The following is a 12697-nucleotide window of genomic DNA, read 5'->3' as shown; positions in this document are numbered from 1 at the left end:
CGCCAGCATGAGAGAGATTTGCAGTTAATGCAATCTTTGGAAGCTATGCAAAGTGAGATTGTTAGTTTGAAACAAAACTATGAAACCATACCCAAAGCGGTGCAAGAACTGAGCGAAAGAGTAGATAATATCCAAGTGGCTAATGCCAGTATCGTGGGTGAAATCAGTGTACTGGCTAACAGGCTGGAACAATTAGAAATTGACACAAGTCAAGTAATTGAGCACAAAATGTCCCAACAAGTGCACAAAATTGAAAACCAATTTATAAAAAAAATAGACGAGAAGGTGCACGCCGCGATTGAGACCAAAGACTTGGGCACCAATGCGGAAGTGCAAGACCTAAGAAAGGTGGTGCACACTGACATTCCGCTGTGGCAGCGGAATGTCAACCGTCGTCTTGCGGAGCTGGAAAACGGCTTGCTACACGGCGACGCACAGGCGTGTGTCACGCCAGCCAGGTCCAACAATGATAGGCATATAAGTGCAGCAGTGTAAAATTGCGACTGCGAGACAGAACCGGCAACCAATGTTAGCGAAACAAACAAATGTCACTCCAAAATAGTGATTGAAGAAAGCCTGATTAGAAACCGACAGTTTCAGATCTTTACAAAGGAGAAGAAATCTGTTCACCCTGTAGTGTTTATCAAGGGATTTAGAAACATTTTGCCTCGCGTTTGGAGTCATACACAGAAAATACAGTTCGTTATGTCTTACATACAAGGAGATGCTGCATTATGGGCAACCGAAGCAGCTGACAGTTGCGACATATATGAGCAATTTGAAAAGGCATTCTTGGCCAAATATTAGTCAACATGTATTCAGGAGAGATTACGGAAAGAGGTATATAATCCAGAGCCGTATTCTCCACGATTAGGCAATTTGCGAAAATATTTTGAGAAATACATTAATAAGACCCGTTACTGGGACGAGCAGATTTCATCCCGGGATTTGATCAGACTTTTGAAATCACACTTGCCGATACACGTAAAGGAAAAACTTATACACGTACCGGAGAACGACGTGGAACATTTCTTGTCTCTTCTGGACTCAATTGACCTGATTCAGGAGGATGTTAAGGCAGCCTCTGAACAGGCTAGAAGTAACGGAAACGGTTACAGAAATGGTCGAAATAACACGCCTCCACCAAATAATGGAAACGGCGGAGGTAACAATAGGAGACAAGATTATGTACAAAACGGGAATAGAGGTAGAGACCGGAACGGCAATAGTCCGCCGGTGAATAATGACCGGAAAAGGAGGTCAGAGGACCGATATGAAACAGGCCCACCAAGCAATAGTAGATGGAAAAATGCCAGGGGGCCGTGGAACACTAATACCTATAACGATGCAAACCGAACTTGGCCACAGAACCAGAGGCCCAGTCCGGACCGGTAAAACAGTGAAAGATATGACAATAACCGACCGCCACCACAAAATGCGCCGATTGCGCAACAGTGGCGGCCGACGCAACACAACTTACACATAGTGGAGGTCAGCGACACGGAGCAGCCACACCCATCCACCAGTAATAATCCAACAAACTAGATTCAGCCGAGATACGCTCTCCATCGTCGGCTGCGGCTTGGAATGAGAGCAGCCCGACACAGAACAAAACATCAGGGACCTGTATCCTCAGGTATAATGACGGGGTACAGATGGGACATTAATTAATAACTGAACCACCCACGTGCATAAAGGAGCACAAAGACAAAGTACAAGCAATAATAGAGATCAAAATTAACAATATTGATGTGCAAGCAATCGTAGATACAGGTGCTACTGTCAGTGTCATGAGTATGGACTTATTCAGAGTACTGGGGAAAGAAAAGCGTATGCTGACTTTTCCTGTGAACAATTGCAAAGTCACTGGAGCCATCAGTGCACAGCGACAAATAATTAAACTCCAAGTGCGGGTAGAGATGTATATAGGGGGAGAAGCCATAGCGTGCTCATTCCTGGTAGTAAAGGTTTTAAAGGTAGCCTGCATTTTGGGGGTAGATTTTTTGAGAGAAAGGGACGCAGTAATCGACCTTTCTCGGGGAACATTAAGTTTGATGAACGCGCGTAGGAGGATAGAATTGTCCATGCTCAGATCTGAAGAGGTACCTGTGCCTAATTGTAATGCCATTAACATAAAATGTAGGAATCAGTGGATACTACATTTAGACAATCATTCTCTAGGGCAAAATCTCTATTATCCAGACGTACAAAGTGATCAATTAAAAGCAAATGTGGACGTACTTGTGAACAAAGTATCACAGTCCGAAAATTTGAACTCAATGCAACAGCAGGATTTGGTACAGTTATTATCTAACTATGCAGATGTATTTTCAGAACGACCAGGAATTGTTAAGGGATATCAATACAATATCGAGGTGAAGCCTCACAAAACCTACTGTCGAGCCTCATACTCCATTCCTTAGTCCAAGAAGGAAATAGTAGCTATCTCTTAGCAGATCCCCACTCAGGGAAAGTACGGGGACTGCATCCGCGTAAGGATGTAAAAATATTCCTACAGTAAATGACTAATAGTCCTATGTGTTATGTGTAAAAAAGGTACACCATTCTTTTGAAAATGAATGAACATTAATGATGTGTGATCTGTAGAGATAATGTACTAGTGTAGAAGTATTTAGTTGTAAGAATATGATTGACTTTCTCTTTTGTTTATGAATATTTGTGTTATGTCTTCTTTTAATTAGTGTTAGCTTAAACATGCTCTAAATGTCTGCACAGATAACCTGATTAGTGCAATTATTTATAGTGTTAAATTGTGACAGAGATCAGTCTGGAGGAACATTTTAGTAATGATTAGTTTGTGTACTGCATAATATTCTATATGTGTGTCAAACTTGAAATATTTCTTGGTACAATCTTTTCTATTATATATATATATATATATATATATATATATATATATATATATATATATATATATATGTGTGTGTGTGTGTGTGTGTGTGTGTGTGTGTGTAGCTGTCAGATTCGAGCCCAGAATAATATCAATAATATGAGACCCTGAGAACTTTATTTTCAAACCAGTGTTATCAAAGAGAATAATGCACCCAGTAGTGACCCGAGGGCACCATGGGAGGCAAACTTATTGCAAATTTAAGTAACGCAAAGTTACGCACAAAGAAGCTTTAATTGAAGCATGTGCAGATCCAATCAGTAAAAAGGAGCTAGCCTGATACAGTCCAAGTCAATTTTAGCCTACAGAGACTACACTGTAGTTACGTAGGACCTTGCAAGTAAAGTGAGACATAAATTCAAAGGAGTTATTGAACAATATGCCTGAATCCGGCTGGAATGCACAAATAAAATCTACTCGAACATAAATATAGATGATTTTTGGGCAAACTAATACGAAATTTTAATATTTGTTACCATGTACGCAAATATCACACACCTTGGTAAAGAGCGAACAAAGAAGTTACGAATGTGCTGTTACAAAAATTGCACAACGGACATTGTAAATGAAAAAAACTTAAACAAAAGTGCAGTATTGTGTGGCAGAGACAGACAGTGACTGTTAAACCTGCAGCAATACGTCACGAGGTTGTTTTGAACAAGCAATAAGAAACTGTATCATCGTCATGTGTGCAAGTGGACAAGGAACTAGCACGACACGAACAGTGAGCCGATAACGGACGGTGGACCAAGTTAGTGTCAAACTATAACTCTTTGTGTGTCAAGGGACGCTATGAAAGTGCATTGACTACAGAGATACATTTTGTCTTAAGGTGAAAACTTGCGTGTGACTAATGACAAGTCATGACATGGTGAAAAAATATTGTGTGCCCATAAAACGTTTTACTGTGACAACGAAACATTGTGCAAACCAGACTAGTGAAGGCCTACTGAATAATAACTGCCAATAAATGTGTGCGTTTTTTCCCACAGCAGGAAAAATGCCCATAAGGATAGTACACTGTTTGTGAACTTGTTGCATGTTTGCTGGAGCACTGCAAGAAGATGTCACACGGGCGAGCTGATACACAACGCGCATCTGGCTACCTCAGCCATGCAGCGGCCGCAGCAGCCCGTAGCAGACCAGACAGCCACACGCATCTCCGCGCCGTAGCTGTCAACACCGGAGGCGGTGACCTACACGGAGCCGACGCACCGCGCTGAGCGCCGCTCAACAATCACTCCGCACCGCTCACCAACTACAGCATGATTGACATATTCCAAAATATTTACACAAACTGCATAACATGTCAATGAACTCGATTTTTCATAAACATTGAACATTTATTATGTATACCCGTAAATTGACAAGAGAAAATGAACACTAACAAGTGTAGGAGATGGATTTGTAACACGTAGGTAGTGGGAACATTATGAAAAGTGACGTTGTGCTAAATGATTTAAAAAAACTAAGTGATATATCCTAGGACAAGTGACCTTGCAGTATATCGCAAAAATAATAATAACGAGTTGTTAATCACACACAACAAACTTTCGTTGAACCGTATGTGACTGTGATATTATGTAACCGTTGACGACAAACTGCTAAATCAATTCAAAAGAATGACTGTTAAAGAGACAAGATTAATCATGAACCAACTGGGATGGCTGGGATCCGGCACGGTTTTGCCCAGGATTCCTGTCTGCCTTTGCCTAAATGGGGGAGCCATGAACATATAAAACCCTGGGACTAATTAAAAGAGCCATTCCATAAAAAAAAATACAGAATTGTATAGAACGTTACTGGCACCATTGTGTCAAAGTATAGAAACTCTTTGCCAAATGCTGCCAGGGAGCAATGTAACGTTCCCTGGCAACACTCACACTATTAATAAACTAAAATTTGATTGTACTATATCCGCCGCTATGAAGCAATTTGTATATACTGTAATTATTTAACAAAAATATTATTTAATTTTGTGTAAAGGACATTCGTTATTATTGTAATATTTTCTGTAGTAATATTCTCGATGTATTTATGATTGTAATATTTCTATACTCATAATGTAATTGCGAAATGTGTCAATATCTGCGATAACAAAAATGTAAAATTCAGCCACAGAGGAAAATAATGTCGTAAGATTACAAAGAGATGTTAATGGTCAGCAGTAGTATAAAAAGCACCACGTAGTGTGTATTCTTTGTCGTCTTCCTCGAGAGCTGAGAGTGAGAGGAGCTGTGACGTAGCATTTTATGAATGGGTAGACTTCTTTTGTCTGTATCTAGATTTAGCCGCCATTAGAGGAGAAATTACAAACTAATGTAAGTTGAATTATTGTTGTGTCTAAATACATTATAATTTAACAAAATTGTGTATTACTAATGTAAATTAGCTTGCCCATGTCATTTACAATATTTCTTTAAGGAATTTTCAGCATTTTTAGCGGTGTTGCTGGGCTGTGCCGCGACCGAACGATTTGCAGCGGCGGCACATTTAAAAAATTGTTCCGCTAAGAAAAATTAACCAAACCCATAAATCGGGAGCAGATAAAAATTAGCAGCGAATTAAGAAAATGTTTTTCTTTTACAGCTATCCAGAGACTGACGGAATTTATTACTAGTTTCACATTTGTGCATTCATAGGCGGATAGTTAACGTTGAAATTTAACAATTTGTTGGTTCTTTCAAATAACTTAATATAGTGAAGTGTGTTTTATCAATGATAATTAAACGTCGGCTTGGCAATATTTAACCATTTTCTGCTAATAGAGACAGTCTTGTGTTCCATAGCTAACGCCGGGAAACAATTCAGTAAATATTTAAAAAAAAACACTGCATTTAGAAAATGTGTGCCAAGGCCGAATTATGTAAAGGATTTAATTCTCAATTAACTATTCTTAATCAGTTAATATGAATTCACGTAATTTTAAATGTACTTAATTCTGTGTGAATGAATTTTTATTACCACATGTAAATAAGAGGTTCTACAACAAAGTTCATACCTACAGAAGGAAAGAAAGGCAAATTAACTAAAAGCAAATTTAAAAAAGGTAACTGATTATTAAGGAGGGAGGGGGGGGGGGGGAGAAATCTTGCGTCTCCCACCTTGGAATCTTCAGTACAGAATTTTTATTCATTACGAGATTCTCAGCAACTTGCAGAAGTGATTTCCCATGATTCTGCAAAACTTTTCCTTTAGCCAATCGTAGCAACTATAGGATTCCGTTCGTGCTGCATGACATGTCTCGGAACGTAAACTTACCAACTCATTTGCGTAAAGAGCTAGCTTATCATCCGCTTCTTTACTTGCGTAGACCATATTGTCTGCAAAGAATTTTTTTCTTTAATCGTTTTTTATGTCTTTTATAAACTGCCACACTTTCTATACTTTTCAGGCTATTTAACGCCATTGAAGCATGGTCTTTTACTGAATGTACTTATGAGCAAAAAGTAATGCCGATAGCTGGAGTCCAAGGTTTTTGTTAATCAAGCCATTTGTATTCTTGTTGTGATATCTCCGTAGAATCTTTCACTCCGTAACTCATATTTCTTTATATCTAATTGAGAAGTGAAATACCGGTTTTCATAGATGCAGATTAAAATATTTTAATATAACTCAATAAATATTTCATTAAAATTTTTCATTTCCTTAGAATCAAAGTTCCAAAACCAGTGAAACACTTATTTTTTAAAAATTCTAACAGAGGAGCCCAATACGAATTCTCAGATATATTTAGTAATGCCTTCGTAATGAAACATTTTGAGAAACATCTCACACCCTTTAGGGGTTGACTTTTCATAAACAATTAAACACGTATTCTTCTATTTAGAACCGAGGAGCCAAATTCAAGTCTTCATCGATTTAGTTCTAAAAATGCTTTCAAAGTGAAATATTTCATAAAACTTCTCGTCCCCTATTTCACTCTATTAGTGAGTTAAATTTCCAAAAGTAATGAAACACTTTTTTTTAGATCCAACCAAGAAGTCAAATACCAATTTTCATAGATGCAGCTTTAAAAATGCTTTAGCAGTTCTGATTTATTTTCAAAAAACCTTCACTAATTATTTCATCCCCCTAATGGAAGAATTTTGGAAAATGCTAAAAACCTGTTTTTTTTGTTTCTGACTGAGAAACCAAATGCCAATTTTTTGGTTTTGTAGTTCTAGCTTCAAAAGGGACATAGGGACATATTTTCAATAACCCTTTCAACCTACATTTCACCGTCTTAGGAGTGGAATTTCGAACAATCTCCTCTTAAATGATGCTTACCGCATAAGAGTTACACCTTCATCAAATTTCAAGTTCGTATACTTTGCAGGTTGGGCTGGAAGGCGATGAGTCAGTGAATATGTGTGCCGCTCTTGCACCTCCTTGGAGGTTGTAGTTCCAAAAACACTGAAACACGTATTTTTCAATAACACAATTTTCATAGATTTAGCTATAAAAATTCTTTCACACTGAATTACTTTCATAAAACATTTCATCCTATATTCCACCCCCTTACTGGTTGAATGTATCAAAAATAGTGAGACATGTATTTTTTTATTTACTTCAACCTAGAAGCCAAATTCAGGTTTTCATGTATTTATTTTTAAAAATGCTTTCATAATTAAATATTTCATGAAACGTTTCATCCTCTATGAAATGGGTTATGGTAGTGACACACCAAAATCACAATAGTAATCTGTTGTAGTTGCTACATATTTTATTACAATCAGAAGCATTATAAAATCACAATTACAATAATACAAGAGACTGACTTACAAGGCCAGATCAGTTGGACAAATAATAAATAAATTTCTTTAAATGGAACAAGAACCATAAAACTTGAAATTTGAATATGACTAGGTAAATATACTTAGGTAAAGCTTTACTTAAATAGTCCAAATGTCCATAGAATTCCCAGCAGAACTCTCATTACTTCCAATCAGCTGAGGAACAGATTAAGCGTAAGAACATGGATTTTTTAACGTTTGGCTAGCCAACTTTCCTAAACGAAACTATATACAAATGACTAAAACAATTAAGGAGGTGCTTTAATTTTGACCAAACCGATCTTCAAATTTGCTTACTCAGTTGATTAATCAACAATATTCTTAGAATGATTACAACTCGAACATGACCATATGACAATACCCCTAAAATGAGGTTGCTTCAATATTTCATGTGAATTGGCGATAGACGCGAGCAGACCAAGGATTCAAATCAATACGAGAGATCCACGAGACAGGGACCTCAACTTGGCAATGCAATTGAACTTCGGATGCTATAGTTGTCCACCGGAAAGATGGAATCACACAAAAGTGACAACATAACCCAAGATGTAAAGGAGAGGACATGGCCTTAAATATCTCTCTGCCCCCGTGGTGCTCTGCTCCCAGTATGCTCGCGTCGACCGCTGCGAATTATCTCTAACACAACACACATCAACGGCAGACAATATTCTGAGACATAAACTACACAACCTTATCTGGAGAACAGGTGAGCAATACAACTGAACTGAAACAAATGAGCCTCCGTGAGTTACTTGGCCAGTGCCAGCCCTTAAACTTTGATTAATAAGTTCGCTAAAAATCATGCCATAAAGTTAAGATGACAAGATTTATCTCCGGGTTCGGCATATCAGGGGCAGTGACAACGAAGTGGCCGACGCTCTTAGCCGTATGTTCGCGTGAGAGTCTGGGGAAGGCAAGGCCACGTGGAGCCGGATCATGGGGTGAATTTCCTTCTCTCCGAGACACCCGGTTTCTTCTGCGACTTAGCTGACAAACAGGCTGAGGACCCTAGGTCGGGACCGATTCGGCAGCAGTTGGCGGATGGCGACGTCGTTACTAGCTATTGCCTTCGTGGGGGCCTCTTGTGTAAAGGGGGAGGCAACCGTGGTGAAGTGAAGGTCTGTATTCCACAGGAACCAGTTAGCATGGTACTCATGACTCGGCGGTCGGCGGTCATTTGGGGTTCTACGAGACCTTGAACCGAGTTCGGGAACACATGTTTTGGCCCAACCTATATCGCGATATCAGGCGATTTGTTAGTAACTGTGTCCAGTGTAAGTGCGGTAAGCCCGATTCGGAGCTGCGCAGAGAACTACTACAGTCGGTTAGGGAGCAGTGTCCTCTGGACCGCGACTCAAAGATCGAAATGACGATCGATGGAAACTGGCGCCAGAAACGCACCAGCTCACTCTATTTCATCCCCTTAGGGGTTGAATTTCAAAAAACACTAAAACACGTATTTTGTTATTGGTAACCTTGAAGTCAAATACCAATTTTCGTAGATGTAGCCTGAAAAATACTTTCATAGTTCTTCCATAATTATTTATCTCAAAAAGGAACGTTCACCCACTATTTCACCTCATGTAGGTTAAATTTCCAATAATACTGGAACACATATTTCTTTATTTCTGACCTAGAAACCAGACACAAATTTTCGTATGTCTAGCTTCAAAATTACCTTAATAGCTATATGTTTCCTAAATCCTTTCATTTCCTGTGCCTCCCCATTAGAGGTGGAATTTCGAAATATGCAGTATAAGCGGTATTAGATTAAAACCCATTCCAAATCTCGAGGTTTCTTTTCCTTGGCGGTCTGAACTGTGTGAATTTCATAGTAATAGGCCTCCACACACACCCCCACCCCTACCAATGCCCCCACCACCTCCTGTGGAAATTTCTGCGGACGCCCTTGTTTCACTGCACTCGTATTTTGCCGACGACCTAAATTTAGCAGCGTGGGAGGGATAGTGTCGTGCAATAGACAGTATACTCAGTAGACAACGAACTGTTAGTTGTGAAATCAGCGACATAGGAACCGAGACTGAAACAGAAGGTGCTGAAGGTGAAGCACACCAGACTCGTGTCTACCACGGCTTCAAATAGTATCGATTTACCACGAACGGAAGTTCCGAAAAGTGAGCAAATAATTTTACAGTAAATTCAGTACCGATGGAGAGGACATACAACGAAAAACATTTCTATAAAATTTCAGAAATAATGAAACATTCCACTCAAGTCGCGCGGCAGAAAACGCTATGGATACGATTGCACTTAAGACGTGGTTACGCAGGCTTACGACAGATCGCAAAATTCGGCTACAGGCGTAGCCAACCTCGTGTACTGCCATCTGTTGTTGATGCCAAGCATCAAGGTCTCAGTAGTACAGCCATGCACTAGAGAGTAGTTGCTTTGCAAGCACTTCAGGCCACGAGTGGCCTACTGGGATGGGACCATCCGACCGCCGTGTCATCATCCATGGAGGATGAGAATAGGCGCGGCGTGGGGTCAGCACATTGCTCTCCTGGTCATTATGATGGCATTCTTGACGGAAGCCGCTACTATTCGGTCGAGTAGCTCCTCAATTCGCATCACGAGGCTGAGTGCAGCCCGAAAAATGACAACAGCGCATGGCGGCCTGGATGGTCACCCATCCAAGTGCCGACCACGCTCGACAACGCGCTTAACTTCGGTGATCGCACGGGAAACGGTGTAACAACTGCGATAAGGCCGTTGCCGCAGATGATTTAGAGTAGTTGCTTACTTTTCATAATTATCTAGTTTAAGGGGAAAATGTAAAAATGACGGTCGTCGCCGAAGTTACAACTAAACTGAGTTTCTGGTTAGTTAGCAAGTGGTCTTGCGTGCGAGCCTGAATTTTTAATCTCTTGCGGTGGGAATGATTCAAGCCCGTCATGTTCTTCTTATGAGGTATGCTATTTATTTTGCACACAATGATCGTTTGTAGTTGTGTTGAGTTACTACCTTGATAAATTTTTGGTTGGCGCAGGTATCATAACTGTGATCTGCGCTTGCACCTAATGGCTGAAGGTGAATTAGTGTAATGAGTAGTAGCGAATGTTATTGTAACATGTTTTAAATTATTTCAGGTGAATTACGTTAGTCGTGTAATATTATCCGTATACCAGTACAGTATGTGGCTCAATTACGTTAGTCGTGGAATACTATCCGTATAAGACTATGTTACCTTGATGTCCCGGAATTTGCTTCAATTTTGGAATCCACGAAAGAACTGGAAATTTTCCTTTACACAGCTATCCATATAATTTCTATTACAGTGATTCAATCTTGTCTGTCACTCGACTCTTCTGACCGTGAAATAAATTATACCGTTCAGGTGCTTATTACCTCTTCGTGTTTCCATTTGCCGATGTTGCGCATAAACACTCACATGTCTCGAAGTTGCTATGGACAGTGATGTAACGACACACTTTTCTATGGCGACATTGCAGTTTAGAGATAGAAAAACCGATCAGTTAAAAGACATCGGTATTTTAGTTCTGATTAACCGGTGTCTTTCGGTATTTGTTTGCTTTCGGTTATAACAAGTACCTTTTTATTTTTTCCTGATAACCACGTGAAAAACAGATATATCAATTAGCCACAGCAGTCGTAGTAAAATTTTTGGTTTTCAAATAAACCTTTTTTTAAAAAACGACTAATTCTTATTCCTAAGATTTCCATAGCTTTGAAATACTGCGTTATTACAGAAAAATGGGAAAAGTGATCTATGCCACTTTAATAACACTGCTGACAGAAACGAGCAACAAATGGATTGGTCCAGCATTGCTGAGACAATATTGTGCCTGTTATACAAGCAGTGCGCGAGACTTGACGCAGTTTTTCGCTGTTGTCGAACGTCAGTTGTAACACAGAATGGCACCATCTGGAAGTCTGGAAGTATTTTACGATATGCGGTATGAGTGAAGCACAATGGTCGATTTGTTCGACTTGCGACTTCATACAAGGAAAAAAGTTAAAATTTAACAAATAATTCATAGTTTGGGATAAAAATAGAAAGTGCCTGATCTGCTGCCTGTGTCTACGTAGTATGCCGTTATCTGCCTGTAGCCCTTGAAAACAGAAATTAAAACGAAAAAGGGAGTTCTCCAGCCGCAGTTTTCACCCTTTATCGCTGGACTATACGTAATGCCCACATAGTGCTGTGATAACCGATTACAATATAATTTTTGAGCAGAGCTTCTAAAAACCTAAATCAATAGAATACTGGCAGTTTTCTGTAGTATCGAAGCACTCGCCCGCAGCGAACAGCGGACAAAGTTTTATTTGACTATTTAATGTAACGAAATTAGAATTGTATTAATACCGTCAGCGGCTCATGGGCGTTGATAAATATCAACGTGGACAGGTGAAAATGTGTGCCCCGACCGCGACTCGAACCCGTTATCTCCTGCTAAAATGACAGACACTCTATCCATCGGAGACACCGAGGACACAGTGGGTACTTCATCTGCAGGGACTATCTCGCGCACGCCTCCCGCGAGACTCACATTCTCACCTTGTATGTCCACACACTACATTCGTAGTGTCCCACTCCAACACACTCATTACTCGTGGAAGACATGTCCGAAAGAACAGACACCATATCCATATAAGTATATGGTTCTGGCAATACCAGCCATGACGTCTTTCTTCTGTGAAGATGCACACGTATTCCCCGAACTGTTACGGGACTTGGTAAGAATGTCTTCCACTAGTAATGAGTTTGTTGGTATGGGACACTACGAATGTAGCGTGTGGAATACAAGGTGAGAATGTGAATCTCGCGGGAGGCGTGCACGAGATAGTCCCTGCAGTCGCATTATCGTCTGTGCCCTCGGTGGCTCAGATGGACAGAGCGTCTGCCATGTAAGCAGGAGATTCCTGGTTCGAGTCCCGGATGGGGCACACATTTTCACCTGTCCCCGTTGACATATATCGACGGCCCTGAGCAGCTGACGGTATTAATACTAATTTCGTTCTAGACGGCTGC

Source organism: Schistocerca serialis, chromosome 3, assembly GCF_023864345.2.
Source record: "Schistocerca serialis cubense isolate TAMUIC-IGC-003099 chromosome 3, iqSchSeri2.2, whole genome shotgun sequence".
Lineage (NCBI taxonomy): Eukaryota > Metazoa > Arthropoda > Insecta > Orthoptera > Acrididae > Schistocerca > Schistocerca serialis.
Note: the sequence above shows the minus strand (reverse complement) of the source record.